We start from the raw sequence: 16,651 nt of genomic DNA on the forward strand, positions 1-16,651 counted from the left end.
GAGAGAAAGTCCCGGGGAGGCGCCGGCCCGCCCGCCTGCGTGAGGTAAATCTCCGGAAGGAAGCCCTTGTACGCCGGTTCTGATAAATAACGACGGAACTACGCCGGCAGAAGTTTGAGCCTTTCGCTACAGGAGGGACAAATGCCGGGTTTTTTTTTTTTCATGGCTGTGCCGTGAGAGGGGGGTAGGAGAGGTTTGACAGCGGGGGTGGCGGGAAAGCGAGGCAGGTGTCTGTCAGGGATCCTGAGGAGGGAGTTCTGTGGTGGAGTGGCTGGTCCGCCGTCCGTAAGGAATTATGTTTGCTGATGTAAAACATAAGCAGCCAAGAAGTTGTTTTACGACATTAAGGAAGTGCACCGAAATTTAAATTTGCGGTAATGTGAGCCTTCCGATACTGTGTGTCAGTCACGGCTGCCTGACTGGAGATCCAGGTAACCCTGGGCAGGAGGACATGGTGGGAGAAGCAAACCAACAGCAGACGCAAAGAGGCTGCTCAGGTTTGGGGTTTCTTAGTATTGTAATGGGGTTTCTTCTTATTATAATGGCATAATCTCCAATTTCTGTGGCAGATGTTTCCACAAAGATAAATAACGTACGGATTCTCAACAAAGAGCCTTTATGTGGCCACAGGTTGCATCAGCTGTGTGGTGCCTGAAAATGAAGCGGACTGGTGAGCCGCTTCCAGAGCTGACGGCGTGACTCATTGTGTTTGTGCATCGTCAGTATTGGGGCAGACAGGAATCATCATGGGAAGCTGATTGCAGGCAGGAGTGAGTCAAAAGAGGGCCTCCTTCCCCTGAGCTAAACGTGCAGGGACAGTTCAAAACTTGTCTCAGCGAGAAGTTGTCCTACTGCAGGAATTTTTGTTTTGAATGAAAGAAGCACTTATTTAATTTAGGGGAGGCATGATTACTTAAAGCGGCATATAAAAACATATTTGATCCTCTGACTAACTTCACAGTTATTCTAATGTTGTCTTGCAAAACTTAAGCCCTTTCTGTCATCATTTTAAAGCTAGTTTAATATTTATGGATCACAAGAATGGATATGGAGGATTAAATACACTATCAGGTTCTGCCTGCGAAGCTAGCTGATGGGGCATGTTGTGACAGACAGAGGCCCTGTCTCCACATGAAATCTCTTGGAGTAAAGTGTTATATTTAGGAAAAACGTGTCTGTATTCCAGCTCTGCACCATGACAAGTCTAAAGTTTAGAGCACCCGATATCTACACAGAGAAAATCTGTATATTTTAATATGCATTCAGCCTAGCTACCATGAAACTTTTCCAAGCGTAAAGATAGTTATGATCCTGAACAGCTCTTAGGTGAGGAAGCATATTGGCAACAGATAGATTTCAGGGAGGGTATCAAGCAAAGTAAAGATGGGCAGCCAAATCCTAAAAGGCATTATTGAATAAAGGAAGATAGGCATTTTCAGTGAGCTGAACACCTTACTCTTGCCAGTGATTTACACAGAGGGCAAATATCAACATCGAGCAGGAAGGAATGGGGAAGAAACTCCACATGTTGAAACTCATGTCCACGTACAGAGCATGTAAGTGTAACCCATAAGGGAGCAGTAACTGTGAACTTAATTGAACTCTGCTTTATTTGGAGCCAAGTAAGACATCAGGATTTGCTACATTTTTTTCCTGAATAAATTGCATGAGAGGTTTATTTGAAATTTCAATAATGTTTTTATTCATAAAATTTACCTTGATTAGCACATTCCCAGGATCCTTCTTTAGCTCCACATTTCAAAGAAACAATCATGTTTCACAGCTTGTCTCCATTGAATCATTCACTGAGCATGCTGTCTGGGTCTGATCCAGAAGTCCATCAGTCCATCCTATCTACCAACATTTGATACACGGTTTCCCAAAATTGTAGCCTACCGAGCACTTACAAGACTGCAGAGCCTTTGTATGTTGCTCACAGAAGGATTTCTTAATAATGGCTGTCTCCAGCAGACAAAGGTGCACAGGTTGTGGGGTGAGTTCTGGCCTGGAAATGAGCTAGCAGCCAAGCAGATGTGGGGGAGACCTGCAGCCTTACATTTCAGACTGCAGGTGCTCCCCGTACTGCCCTGCCTCCTGCCCTCAGAAACCGAGCCTAAACTGCTCTTCCTTGATCAAACTGCAGTTGTAGGATCCAGATTCCAACTTCTCCTACGCTATAGAGCAAACACCACATATGGTTCTGCTTCAGAAACAGTACATCCCCAAGAGTGGGGTGAGCGCAAGTGGCAACACCCAGCTTAACGTGAAGATCTAAAACCCTATGAAGGTCCCAGGCTGGTGCTCCACCCATTAATGTACTCTGGAAATCTCACTACACCATGGTAGACTGTGTTTCCCTCCTACTCTCCCTGCTTGGAGGTAAAGCAAGACAGGGAAAGCAGCTTCAATGGGAGCCAATTCAAAAGTTGCCGGGGAAAGGAGCTTGAAAGGGAGGGCTTATTAGAAGTCAGAGGAGTGGGGACTAGATAAACATCACTTTGTTTTCCAGAGTGGAATGTACCATGCCAAAAAACCCCGATTTCCAGTCCCCAAGCTCCCATCGTCAGGATTCTGATATCTTCTCTGGGAGAGCCCCATTTTGTTTCTGACACTTCTCTGCAGCATCTGTCTGGATAACAGCTCTCTCTAAAGAATAAATGTGCTATGACGATTCTGCACATGGGGTTGTCAGGAATCCTTCACTGAAATTTTAATGCACAGTGGGATCTGGCTCACTCCTATGCTCAGAGGACCAAGTGATACACACAGAGATCTCAAGTGTGACATTCCATTTGTGTTAGGTTATTCAGCAGGGCTGTGGAAGGAATTTAAATTAATGAGAGTCTGTAAAGGGCTTTGAGGTGAAAAATGAAAAATATTCCCCTTCAATAGGGTCTAGGTCTCCTGTGTCTCACATAATGCATTCATTACTTGAAAAAAAAGATAGCTGGAGCAAGATTTTAACAGAAATAACTGAGAATAGGTGTTAAACAAAGAGGATTGAAACCTGCAGTTCCTCTTGTGATGATGCAGCAAAACCAAGAGTCTAAATTGAAAATTAAAATGGTGAAGTTAATTGGTTACCCCATGGCAGGCTCCCATCCATAGAAATGCAGGATCTACCCTGCGCTTCTGATCAAAAAGTTACTGACCAGTCATCTGTGTCACCTCTTAAGTTTACCCTGTTGTTCCATTGTTCACTCTTACCAAAAGGATCATGTTATGTGGCATCTCAGAATCATGCTTCTGTCCCCTTTCACGGTCTCTTTAGCTCCCCAATGACTCTAGCTCTAACAACCTTTTTATTTCTGGTATTCAGTTCAACTCCTCATCCACAAAGCCCATGCTGTAAATCTAAGCCTGAGCCTAGTTTCATGGGAGTTAAAATCAATAAAATTTGGGTCTGAGCAACCAATCACCTTCCAAAAATGACTGTACAAACTCCTTGGATGGGCTCACTGTGGAATCACAGAAGTGCCAGTACAGGTGGCTGTACTGAGCTGCATTGCCAGTGAGGCATTCCATGGAGGGAGGAGTGGAAAATAATGACAGCGTGCCCTTGAGAAAAATGAAAAGGCAAAAACTGTACAGACCAAGAATTGTGATGGGGCCCAGCATGTCACACACATGGGTGAAAGTTTTTATTACGCTAATGTTACTTACACATTAATTGCTAATTCAAAATGTTACTAGATGCAGGTAGATTGATACTGAATCGAAACAAATGGCCTTTTTTCCATCATTATCTTGACTGCCACATAAAATCTGAAATACTGAACAAGTTCTGTCATTCAACTGCTTATTTGAGTAACATGGCATTCTACTTGTATATGTGCATCAGTGAATACTGCATTACTGACCATACAGAAATCATCAGGAGCTTCCAAGGAAGCTGTTGTGTAACTGTGACCAGCTTCTCACCAGCACCAAATAATATAATCAATTTATCAAACTTCATTTCAAAAGCAGTTAATGTCCCTTTCCTCCTTTACTAATGGAGTGGCTTCTTAGGAAACTGGTTTCATTAATGCAGCATTTTCTCAAACTCCTTGTGTTACTACTTTTTTGAGGTCACCTGTCTGTACATAACCTCCCCTGAGTCCAACCCATCTAGCCAGGAACAAGCAACTCCTCATATTGTCAGCATCAGCCTCACTGTATATTTAGTTGTTTTGACTAAAGGTGATTAGCCACTCGTTGGCTGACACAGCTGGTAATTACAGATACTTTTTTCTCCTCTGTCATGAGGGAACTGAGCTGCTGCCAGCAGTAAATCTGCATAATGTGGAGATTTTTGTGGGACTTTTCTTTTGATAATGTATTGAATATAAGTATAGAATTAATATTAAAATATATTTAAAAAAATCTGATCTTTCACAGTCTCCCTTAAGCCCTTTGCTAACCCTCTTGGGAGCTATTAACTACAGTTTAAGAAATAACTGGCTTAATGATTACGAACATACTATTTTCTCTTCATTTGTTTATGTCTGATCTTATGTGTACTTCTAGCTGGAAGAACAACAATGCTTGCCCTTTTTCTGTAATTATTTACACAGAAGAATATCCCCTCTACACCTTCATTTTACTAAGCTAAATAATCCAGGCTCTTGGAGCCTCCAGGCACATAGCAGGCTCTGTGCATTTGCTCCCATTCCCACACATCTCTCTTGAGTATCACTGATCAGATTTGTACACAACAGTCCCAGTTAGCTTACTTACCATGCACCAATTATTTCTGAGATACTTCTGTTATTACTGAAGATGATCACAATCCACGAAACATGAAGCTGAATTTTTTGCTGGCTGTAAATGTTTCAGTGCTTGTCCTTAACCTGCTAGCTGGGAACTAGGAGACAATTTTTTAATCTAACACTCACGCAACGGCCTCTCAGTGATTTCAGTGGCACAAAGTCAGTTCGTATATACTGGTGATTTTGCTCAGGCAAAACTTTCAGGGTCTTCAAAGAATCTTTGTCTGTAAGGAATAAACAGGACAGAATTGGCCTTTAATCACCTTAAAATAGATTGGCCAAAACAAAACAAATATACTGTAGGAAAAACTGCAGACGGGTGAGGGCCAGACTTAGTTGACCTTTTCCTTATCTGATTTCTAGCATGTGACCATTTTATTCACTATAAAGTATAATTTTAACAGAAGCTCAACCTATGCCAATTGGTTTTTCAAGACAGGCTTAACTTTGGAGGGCAAAGAGATTTAGCTTTAAGTAGATCTGAATACAAGCTTTGCTGCTGAAATGTAATACCTGATGTAAAGTATCATATATAAGAACAGTTTATTGTAATGGCACACTGAGTTTGAACTGATGAAATCTCACTGAAACTGTATTACAAAACAGTTTTTTTGCTGCTAATTCTCAGGTGAGTTTGAGCCTAATTGTTGGGAGCGGTCAAATCACTGGAGGGCAGGGCTGCTATTGAGAGGGACTGAGACAGGCTGGAGAAATGGGCTGACAGGAACCTTGAAGTTCAGGACAGGCAAACACAAAGTCCTGTTCTTGGGTTGGAATAACTCCATGCAACAGGACAGGCTGAGGGCTGGCTGTAATGAAAGGGGCTTTGCTGAAAAGGACCTGAGGGTCCTGGTGGGCGATAGCAATATGCCCGTGCCACAAAGTCAACTACATACAGGACTGTATTAGGAAGAGGTTAGCCAGCAGGACAAGGGATTCTTCCTCTCCATTTGGCACTTGCAAGACCACATCTGGAGTATGCATCCTGTTCTGGGCTCCCCAGGACACAAAAGACATGGACATACTGAAGCAAGCCCAGTGGAGGGCCACCAAGACGGTCATGGGGCTGAAGCACAGGGACTTCTTCTAGGAGAAGCAGCTGAAAGAGCTGGATTTGCTCAACTGGCAGAGAAGGAAATCTTATATCTCTCTTCTGCTTTCTCATGGGAGCATGCAGAGAAGATGGAGACAGACACCTCTAAAGGGTGCACAATAGAAGGACAAGAGGCAATGGACAGAAGTTAGAACATGGGAAATTTCTGACTCAAGATAATGAAAACATTTTTAACGTAAAGGTGGTCAAAAACTCAACCAGGTTGCTCAGAGAGATGGTGGAGTTCACATCCTTGGAGCTATTTAGAACTCAACACGGCACTGAGCAACCTGATATAGCTGGACCTGCTTTGAGCAGGGGATTGGACCGAAGACCTCCACAGGTGCGAGAGATTGTTTTGAGTCTATGGTGATTCAAACTTCTCAACATCAGGTGCTGTAGTTTAAAAAGGCAGCATGCCTGATGGATACAACAGCATAAAGTAAAAATGTGGGTGGAATCATTCCCTATTCTATAAATACTTATGGCATTGTATTAGCATATTGGCATCTGAGGTAGCCATTTGCATTTCTCGTTAATTGTTCTAATCAGAGCCATTAACATAATTGTTTTTAATTGCTTATGAAATAGCAAAGAACCTTGCTGGAAGGAAAGGGCTATATAAAATATTGCTAGTTTTATTTCAAGTAAAGGAATGTTTTCTACTTAGTGTTAGCTGAATTCCAGTAAGCACAAATTTAAATTTATCTTCAAACTATGCCAAATTAAATTTGTTTTTCTGTATAAATACATAAAGACAAAGTAGAATGTTTATGATTTTAATAGTGCTACAAAATGCTCTTTTTAATAATGCATGAAGTAACCAGAGTTATTGCAACCTCAAGCACTGAGCAGATTGTAACAATCTTTCAGTGAACATTATTGTCTTACTCTAGTTCTGCATATCTTCTGGATGCTAAAAGAAAATCCTATCCTGCCTTCATAGTCTCCTCTTGAAGGAAAAGGCAGGCAGAATCAAATACAGAAACTACAGGAGTAAAAAGCATACTGTTCTCTGCATTAAAGCACTTCTCATGTGATTATAATTCCAATTATATATTCTCTCCTAGGTGCTTTAGCAGAGTTTGAATTTGTGGTCAGAAAATGTCAGCCTTCACTGAGTGATTTGCTTTTTGCAGGCCAGCCTCCTTTCCAGCTTCTGCAGTCTTACACATGCCAGTATCTTAAATGATGAACCTGAGACAGATCCCATGACATCACAAGGTACAGATGCTTTAAAATAGTTGTATTTTTTAAAAAATACATGTGCTTTTATTTTCACACTGTTTTGAACATTTTCAGTCCTGCCATCACATTTTGCAGTTTTCTAGCCTATTGAGCCGTAAACTTGTTACAATAAACAAAAGGTGAATTTCTGAAGTAATCCTCATCACCTGAACCCAGGAACTGTGGTTACAAGGGAACTATCATATATCACAAGGCTTGCGATAAAATAATGAGAGTTGGCTACGCTCTGACAACCCCTGTCAATGAGACAACAACAGCTGCTCTGAACAAACACTACAGCCAGAAAAGAACAAATTAATGGTCAGTCAAGGAGAAGTGAAACGGAGAATTAACAAAAGATAAAACTTGACCGAGCTACAACCAACCAAGGATAAACTAGACCAACTTTCCATACGAATAGTAGGAATAATAGCGCGTATTTATGGAGCAGGGTCATTGTTAAGGATCAATTCATTAATATTTGTGAAATGCTGTGGAGTCCTTCATGGAATATGCAAAATAGTAATGTGAGCTAATTAGCATATGTGCTGCTCCATGGCAGCCGCAGCTTATCCAAGGGAGAGAGGCAGTGCAGGTGAAGGGGCAAAACAGGGCAAAACAAACACAGGGCAAATGGCAAGAAGAAGTGCTGCAGAAGGAGAAGAGGAAATTAAATCACAGGGGAAATGAAAGGAGGAAATGAGGCCGTACAGGACAAAGAGGTGATGCCGGGGTTACTGCAGTATAAAGACACAGGGCACAAATCCATATGAAAAGGAGCTTTATTAGTTCTGCTGCTCATGCAATAACTTGTGGTTGGTTGGTTGTTTTGGGTTGTTGGGTTTGGGGTTTTTTTGGTTTGGGTTTTTTGTTTTTGGTTTTTTTTTCAGAAAAAACAAAGTATAACCAGAGAAAAACAAGTATAACCAGATGGAAGTATTTAACTGACCATCTGCAAGTACAGAGGTGAACTGTGGGTCTTCCAGAGTATAAATCTTCCAAGAGAAGAAATAAAAATCATTCTACTTCTATATTGCTGACAGAGAGCATTGTTTGAGAACTGATTGCAACATGCATTTGAACAATAGCTTTAGATCAGCGGAAGCACAAAATATTGCTCACTGTGACATATGTTTCAATTAAAACAAAAATAATTAACCACCCATTAGTGTCATGAAAAACACAGGCTATTAACAGTAAATGCTCTTTAGCAATTTTATTATCTCCACAAAGCTCTTTCCAATATTTTTTCTACCCCTTATTGATAATTTTTTCCACTGCGTAGCTATCTGCATGGCGTTTTACATATTCCTCCTCAGCTTCCTTTATATCTTGGTACTGTAGAGAACTGATTAGTGGGGGGGACTGTAATGATACAAAGACTCTTCACCTGGAGGCTGCCTGTTGTCATATTGTGCACCACTGTTGTTACTACATGACAGCTAATTCTGCTTTTGGAGAACTGCTGTGAAGATCACAAAAATACTATCTTGCTGACTGCAGCAGGAAGCTTTGCTTGGTATTCTGGTAGAGAACACTGAGAATGAAGAAGCGTCTTGCACTTCTCACCTCTAGTAATGGATTTTCCATTTTTCCAGTGTTAGAGCACTGTCACTGACTCCTGAGGTTTTCATCTAAGGAGAAACTGGAGTTACTGAGACACTGGTTTCCCTAGTGCCTGTGTCAAAGATCAAAGCCATTAATTTTTAAGAAAAGTTTCTATTATTGGAAGTATTTCATTACAATATTAAACCCCCTTATTTCTAAATGTACTTATGGCCCTATTTCTCCAAAAGATTCCGTTCGGAACAACGTCAAAAAGCACACAGTTATTGTTTTTGTGCCTGGTTCACGTCCTTTCATATCGAGATCACCAAGACCCAAACTATACACATTTTTCTTGCAGAATACAATGACATCTTTCAAAAGAGTTACCATTTTATAAATGGACTCTTTTTCTAAGAACTGTAACTGTATTTTCAGTTAGAATTCCACCTGCTTTTAGGAGTCTAAAGACTTAAACAGTGGTAACAGTTTAGAAATGTCCTGTTATTTTCAACACAACTAAATTCTTATATTTTACAGTCTTATTGGACCCTTCTCTTAACCGATGTATATTTTAAGTGCTGTTGGTAGAAATTTGTATTCAGTTTAGTAGCATAAAATTTTTTATTTTCTCTTTTAACTTTTCAGATGCTGGTAATCCTTTGTGTAATAACAGGTTAGTTGTTTGCCAGCTATATATGTATGGCAAGATGCCCAGTATCAGCTGAGCCGTGAAAATGGAAGTATCAAAATATCCCCATGTGTGAACACTGCAAGAAACAAATATTACTCTCTGCTTAAAACAAAAACAAAAATCAACAAAACCCAACACCCTTACTGAGGAAAGCTTTGGTCTTCCGAAATGAGTGCACAGGAAAAATCATAATCAACAAATTTTACCCTGTCAGAGAACTCCCACCTAATTTATTCTGTTTACAGATTTGGTCTAATAATATTATTTCTCACACCTCTTCGTAAAATATTCTGAGATTTACTGATGAAAAGTGCTAAGGAATAAAATAATATTTATCTATTGTACAATTGTAATATAATGATTTTTATAATTTGTATAGTTTTCTGTGATAATAATTTATTAATGTCTTGCTTATGATTACAACTAAGACTGAATTTTTTTCTTTGGAACCTACGAATAAAATGTATCACTTGTTTAACAACTTGCTCAGATCCTCCCATATCCAGTTAGTCTACCACCACCCCCCGTCATGGCTCCCAAGAGAGCATGTACAACTGTTATGAAAATAGTTGTATTTTCTGGAAATGTATCCTCAACATAATTTACAAAGATTAATCTACTAATGTAGATGTTTAACTACCTGTCAGTCAGTACAAGATGGTTTGATATAACATGACTTTCCAAATATATTTCCTGTTTGTCTCTTCTGTTCCCAAGAAGGATCCAATTTCACTCACATAGTGCATTAAGATTCCACTTCTATATAATTTGATGCAGCTTCAGGTTTTCTTGGAATTACGAAATACAAGTTGGGGAAAATTCTTCTATGTCTTACTCTCTATTACCTCACAGCATGAATCCTGCAACACCCACTGCCCACAAAGGTGCATTTCCATAGCAAGGCCGGTTAATATATCATGAGAATGGTGGATCACCTTCACTGGGCTATGTGTCAATAAAAATACAGATGGTGAATTCAGATGGTTTTCTTGCAAGTAACAATCCCCCGCCCACTATTATGTCTGGATCCAAATTTAAGAGTTTTCAGAACAAGTAAAGAGGTATATATACACGCAAAGCAACCTGTTCTGACCTCAGATCTGACTCTGCTATGAGCAGAAGGTTGGACTAGAGATCTCCAGAGGTCCCGTCCAACCTGAATTATCCTATGGTCCTATTATGCTATGATCTTGCAGCCGTCCTGTATACTAGTCCAACAACAGATGTGGTATGTCTGCATTCAGATACTGCAGCAATAGTCTGACTAGTTGGTGGTTTGACTGGTTAGCGGAGGGGTAAATAGATTCATGGGACCAATTCTCTTGTCAAGCAACATTAATAAAAACCTGACGTGCCCCAGACTCAGCAAACCCATCTGTAGTCACAGATAGATGATACAGGCACAAACATACCTGTACCATGCCTACTCTTCAATTTCTAAAGCCAACCTACCCACACACCCCAGAGTAAGCTGGGTGCCTGCCAAACCACAAGATTATGAAACAAGGAGAGGCACAAGATGAGCAGCAGCAGTTCACAGTTGTTATATTTTCTCTTTGCTCCTCTGTGTCTCTTGGTGCCTCTGCACATTTGGAGTATAAGTTCTTCAGAAGGTAGAATGGGGCTTTCTCTTAATGTTTTACATAGTGACTAAGGAGGCAAAGCGCTCTGGCCTCTGACTTGTGTTTCTAGGTGTTATGGTAATTCAAATAGTATATAATAACAACAACTACATGCTCTGAGGGACTTTCAGGGCAGGGAATTAATTCTATCTGTTCAACTACTGTACTTCTGTAAGAAAAGCATCTATTCTTTAGCCGAAGCCCTTGGGAGATACTGGATGTGCCATTTCTCTTGGCAGCATATTCCAACCATTAATGTCCTCCACTGTTAAAAAATGTGCATAATTTCTAATTTGAATTTATTTGATTTCAGTTTCTAGGTATTTTTCTTGTTACGCCTCTCACTGTGCAAGATTAAAGATCACTGTAGCCACCTTCCAGTCTTTTTTTTGATAAGCCAAACAGATTGTGCTCTTTAAGTCTCTCCATGCAAAGAATTTCCTCCAGCCTCAAATAATTTCTCAGCATTCTTTTGACAACAAGGACACCAGAGGCTAACACAGTATTACCAAAAAAATCTCACCAATGCCATCTGTGGAAGGAAAACAATGTCTCTTCCTACTTGCCACATCCCTGATTATATAGTCAAGGATTCCATTATTTGCTTATACCATAGCATTAGACTGGAAATTAATTTTTGCTGTCCTGGCCACTGTCAACTCTTAATTTCTTTTCAGTCACTGCTCTCCACAGCACAGTCCCTCATCTCTGCAGACGTGACCTGCTCACTGTATTTTCAAGTAACTCTACTTATGCCTATACTGAAACACAATGTATCTGAATGGGATGAATTTACCAAACAATACAGATTTTATGATAACCCCAGCCTGAATTTAATTTCCCATTTAGCCACTCTTTTTGTTTTCACAGCACATCAGTTTTGCTTTCTCACTGCTGAAAATACTAATAGATCTATTCGTTTTTCTCCATAGTAGGATCCTTGTGCTCTCCTGCCAGCTTTCCCGAGCAACTTTACCCTTCGGAGCTGCTGTTCAGTGGATCCCACCTACCAGTTTCCTGAATAAACCGGTCTGTTCCCCTAAAGCCAGGAGCTGTAGTCTGCTGCTCTCCTTCCTCAGGCCCCACAGGATCACGAACTCCACTCCTCAGCCACTACAGCCCAGGCTTTGATAACCAAGCCATTGATTACCCCATCCCCCAGTTCTTCCTTGTTAGTGAATAGCAGATCCAGCTGCAAATCACCCCTGGTTGGCCCAGCCAGTATCAAGAAGTTATCCTTGATGCCCTTCAGAACTCTCCTCAACTGCTTGCATTCTGAGGCGTTGTGCCTGTAGCAGATGTCAGGCAGGCTGAAATTCCCCTCAAACCCAGGGTCTGTGATGAAGAGACTTCCTTGTTCCTAGTTAAAGTTCTCCTCAGCAGGTTGGCTGGCCAGTTGGCAAAGACGCTCTTGTCGCATTTTGTCAGGTGGATCTTGTCTCTCCCCAGTGATACAAGATATGACTGATATCTTTTCTCAGGCAGGGTTAGTTACCATACTGATCTATATGCATTGCAGTGACTCTAACTGCTTTCAAAGCTCTGTCTCCTCGAGCATACACAAACACATGCACAATTCTGGTCTACCCACTCTGTTTTTCCTTAGCTGGTCAAATATCTGGCATACTTAATTTTTGAATAATTCCCATCACCTCAAGGGGCTTACTTGTGATAATTTCCAATTCTCTTACTCGTTTCCTCATCTTTTACCTCATTTTAATGGTCAATAGCACAGAAAGTCTTTCTGTATTTCCCCTCATTCTATGCGGCATGAGTTCAGTTTGCTCATACCACAGCACCTCAGTTAACACGGCATTTTAGAAAAAAATCAGTCTCTCTGTATGTTACTAATTTAGCATCTTCCCAGCTCCCCTGCTTAGTCTCCAGCCACGATTAGCCCACACCTGTCAGATGCAGGCCAGCATAGCCATACATCCCCCACTCTTTCTGAAACATGGTCCAATACTCCACAGTATCTAAATTTTCCCTTGGAACTACAGACAGAAAGAGCACTTCACGCCAAGTATATTTTGCCTTCTTTCTCTAATTTATGGGTAGGAAGAAACTTCAAGGCAATCTCTGACTTCCCATTTGAGTGCCTTTCAAGATTCCTGCAGTTTTCTATGGCCTGTACGGTTCCCCTTGATGCCACATAACTGGTTCCAAACTGAGTTATCTCCCAGATAACCTTATAAGCTTCAGCAATAGTGCAATTGCCTTTTGTGTTTTTGCTTCAGGGAGACAGCACCCTGTCATATTTTCCTCGTGTCATTTTTTGAACACTGTCCACTCTGGATTATACAGGGGTATCTCTCGTAGCAGATTAATACTGTAAGGAATAGTATTGCAGATGTATCTTGCAGCTTTGCATTTCAGTAGATGAACTGTTGGATATCTGAAGGTTTGACACTTCCAGCCGGCCAAATACCCGTTCTTGCTTTTCTGCACATAAATGGCCAATCCACTTCTTTTGTTTCTATTCTTTCTCATTCCCCTGATGCTGTCCTCCCCCATGGTTTCTGTGGCAACAGTTTCTGAATGTAGTCATCCAAGAGGCATTCATTTTCTCAAATACTATACTTTTGAAATACACACTTCTAGACCACAGATATTATATAAAAGATTTGCTTGAGGATATTTCACACTGCAATAAACAGTTTGGTTATAAAACTTTCTAAAGTCGTATTCTTTATGTTTTAGCTGAAGGAAAACTTACTATTGCCATTAATTTAATTGCTAAAGAGTGGTTACTTCTGAAGATCATAGAAAGTATCATGATTTAATGTTATAGATACTACAGTATCTTTTTTACAGTGAAAGGATGCATTTATGATCTAGGCCTTACGTGTGTAGATGTTATTCTTCATAACAATGCATCTCAATCTGCTAGATGTTTCCCATATTTGGAAAAAAAAAAAAAAAGAAAGGGTGGGTAATATCTTAGCTAGCTTTAGCTTTCTTTAATGCAGACATCAACATCTTGAACGAGTCACCCAGATTTCTGTTACAGTCTGCAGACGAACAGGCATATCGAGGTGATTCATCTCATTCCCAAGCAGACACCTCAAGTAGTTGATATACATGACTACTCTACACATCAGCTTTATTTTCCAAGATGTCTGAGGCTGGGGCACGCAAATCCCAGACACACAGAAACCAAAGCCCCGGTCATCTAGACACAAAGCAAGAAAAAGAAGAGAGGAACTCATAGGTGCGTGCCTCTCCACGTCCCCCTCTTCCTGGGAGTGACCCTGGAGGAAAGGGCTTTGACAAGACAACTGCTGTTCAGATGCACGCAGTCACTTTGAAGTTAGCTTGGCGTTACAGCGATTAAGTTGATAGGAGGCAAAAGTTGTCCTAGTTCTATTTTTCAATTTGCTTTTACCGTTCGGCTTTTGAGTTATGCCTATTCACTCTCCCCACCTCTCCAGGCCGCAAGGCAAGTCCTTCCCTTGAAGGGCCTCAGCGCTGCCATTAAGGAAACATCCACCAACTCCCCCCCCCCCCCCAACTCTTCCACTGCCAGCCCCCGTTAAGATTCCACCTCTGGGGCCACAGAAGGAAGAAAAAAGAAAAGCCGAGAGACAAGAGCAGCCAGCAGGATCCCGCCCCGCCGCCATGCTGGGGCACGAGGGTCCGGCTGAGGAGAGCCGAAGCACCGCCCCCGCCCCGCCCCCTCCCTGCCGCGCATGCCTGTTCGGCGGCGGCGGCGGCGGGGGGGGCGGAGCCAGGCGCGGAGAGGGCGGGGCGCTGGAGCGGGACGCGAGGCGGTGCCGAGGCTTGAGGCGCGGGAGGGGGAGCCGGCCGGTTGACCCGGCGGCGCTAGGGCCCGGCGAGTAGGCGGGGTCGGTTTGGGGCGGGGCGAGGCGCAGGCGAGGCGGGGCGGGGCGGGGCGGGCTGGCGGGGGTGCTGGCCGCGCGCGCGGGGGAAGCGAGCGCGGGTGGCGCCGAGCTGGTGAGCCGCGCGCCCGGCCGTTGGGGGCCGTTGAGGGCCGCGCGCGGCCCGCGGCGGGCGCTGGCGGCGGGGGCCGCTCCCGGTCCCGTCGCCTGCCTTCCCTGCTTCCCTTCCCTTCCCCTCCTACTCCCGCCCGGCCCGGCCCGGCTCCGCTCGGCTCGGCGCTGTGATTGGGCGGAAGATGGCGCTGGGCGGATGGAAATCCTAATGACAGTCTCCAAAATCGCCTCCATCTGTACCATGGTGAGTGAGGGAGGGAGTGAGGGGCCGGGGCCCCGGGGCCCGGGCGGCCCTCTCCTGCCCTGCCGGCTTCCCGGGCACGGTGGAAGGGGCTGTGGGGAGGGGTCCGCGGGGGAGGGCCGCGGGTTTTTTGCGCAGCGCGCCGGCGGTGGGTGATGCGGCGGTGTGGGGACGGGGTGGCGGGGAAGCGTCCCCCGGCCGGGGGAGCTGCCTGCCGTGGGCGGGGATCGGAAGCGGAGCGGGGGTTTAATCGGCTTTGGGAGACTCAACTTGGAGGCAGGCGCTGAGGGGATCGGGTCGGGTCGGGCTGGGGGGCGAGCCCTGAGCCTGAAGGCGGGAGAGCCTCGAGTTCGGGGCTGCTTCTTGCGGCCGATGTTGGTTTTAGGGCAGGGTTTCTAGAAGCGCCCTCCTCCTCCCGGCACACTTCGTAATTGCCCCCAGCTCTCCGAGCACTCTCCTCGTGTGGTGGGGCCGCAGTGGCCTCGGCTGTTAGCAGAGGGGGTGCCCCTCGGGTTACCCAGAAAAGCGTTAGCGTCCCGCCTGATCTGCTCAGCCAAGCACGCTCCGCGCGTTGGCATGAAATTTGGCTTGTTCGCATCGATCCAGGTCCCGATAGGAGGCTTCTTCCAGTGTTTGCTTTTTCATTACTCTCTCGCTTGATAAATTAGAGCTATGAGCAGTTACACAGATGTGATAAGGCTCTCGGGGGGGGGTTTAAAGAGGGGTGGGGAGCTCAGTAGATTCACTGGTGCAGGAGTGCTGGATTTAAGGGAGGAAGTATCCCTTAGTCAGCAGAAGCTACTACTTGCCGTGGAAGAGATGTGTTGATGGGTCAGAGCCGAAGATCTCGCATTTGTGCTCTTGTCTAGCTGTTCCACGGCCAAATGAAAGTTCTTGTTCCCAAATGTGTTTCCGTGGGGGAAGGGAAGAGATGGTTAAGTGGAAAAACACACTCTGTCATCTAGTTTGTTAATTCGCTGAATGAGGGTTATAATGTCTCATAACGTCAAACAGTGGGAAATGCTTACGTTTTATATTATTGGAAACTGATTTATGGTTTTCATAAATCTTGCTGCAAAGAGGCTTTACATCTCAAACAGACATTTTAGATGTGGCCCGTGAGAATTTTGAATAAATGTCTGTAAGCCCATGGGGTGAGATTGCTCAGGTGGTTGTTGATCAGCTGGAGTGATGTTTTTTGTGATATGGGAGATCACATCTTTTTCATTGGGACTTGGAGAGTCTGAGTTATTGAACTCATGAGCTGTATACCAACATCTTTATATGGCCAAATATTGTAGGACGTATACCATGTACTTCAGGAGTTTTCATTCTCTGAAGAAGTTAGATTTTAGGTGAGACCGTTGAGGAGTCGGTGTGATTGATCCTTGAGCTACGACAGTGTCGTTTTACTGCAATTATAGCTAACATCTTTTCACCCACACTTGACCACAAGCCTTTGTGTCAACATAAATTCAGTGCTGGCCTCTTGATTTAGGTCCAATATGGGACCTCACTTTTCTGC

At 43.4% G+C, this 16,651-nt stretch overlaps 1 long non-coding RNA gene across 4 annotated transcripts; it reads left to right on the forward strand.

Annotated features, from left to right (window-relative positions):
* The first annotated feature begins 6 nt into the window (after positions 1-6).
* On the forward strand, positions 7-13,448 carry LOC115353366. Of its 4 annotated transcripts, none has more exons than XR_003927569.1 (3): positions 7-1,622; positions 6,984-7,068; positions 9,265-10,208. It is a non-coding gene; the product is annotated as an uncharacterized LOC115353366 (long non-coding RNA). The 4 variants fall into 4 exon arrangements; XR_003927570.2 differs by lacking the exon at positions 9,265-10,208 and adding an exon at positions 11,865-13,448 and having other exon boundaries at positions 33-1,622; XR_005930903.1 differs by lacking the exon at positions 9,265-10,208 and adding an exon at positions 11,868-13,448 and having other exon boundaries at positions 33-1,622.
* Positions 13,449-16,651: the final 3,203 nt, after the last annotated feature.

The sequence above is a fragment of the Aquila chrysaetos genome, chromosome 19, assembly GCF_900496995.4.
Source record: "Aquila chrysaetos chrysaetos chromosome 19, bAquChr1.4, whole genome shotgun sequence".
In the NCBI taxonomy this organism is placed as follows: Eukaryota; Metazoa; Chordata; class Aves; order Accipitriformes; family Accipitridae; genus Aquila; species Aquila chrysaetos.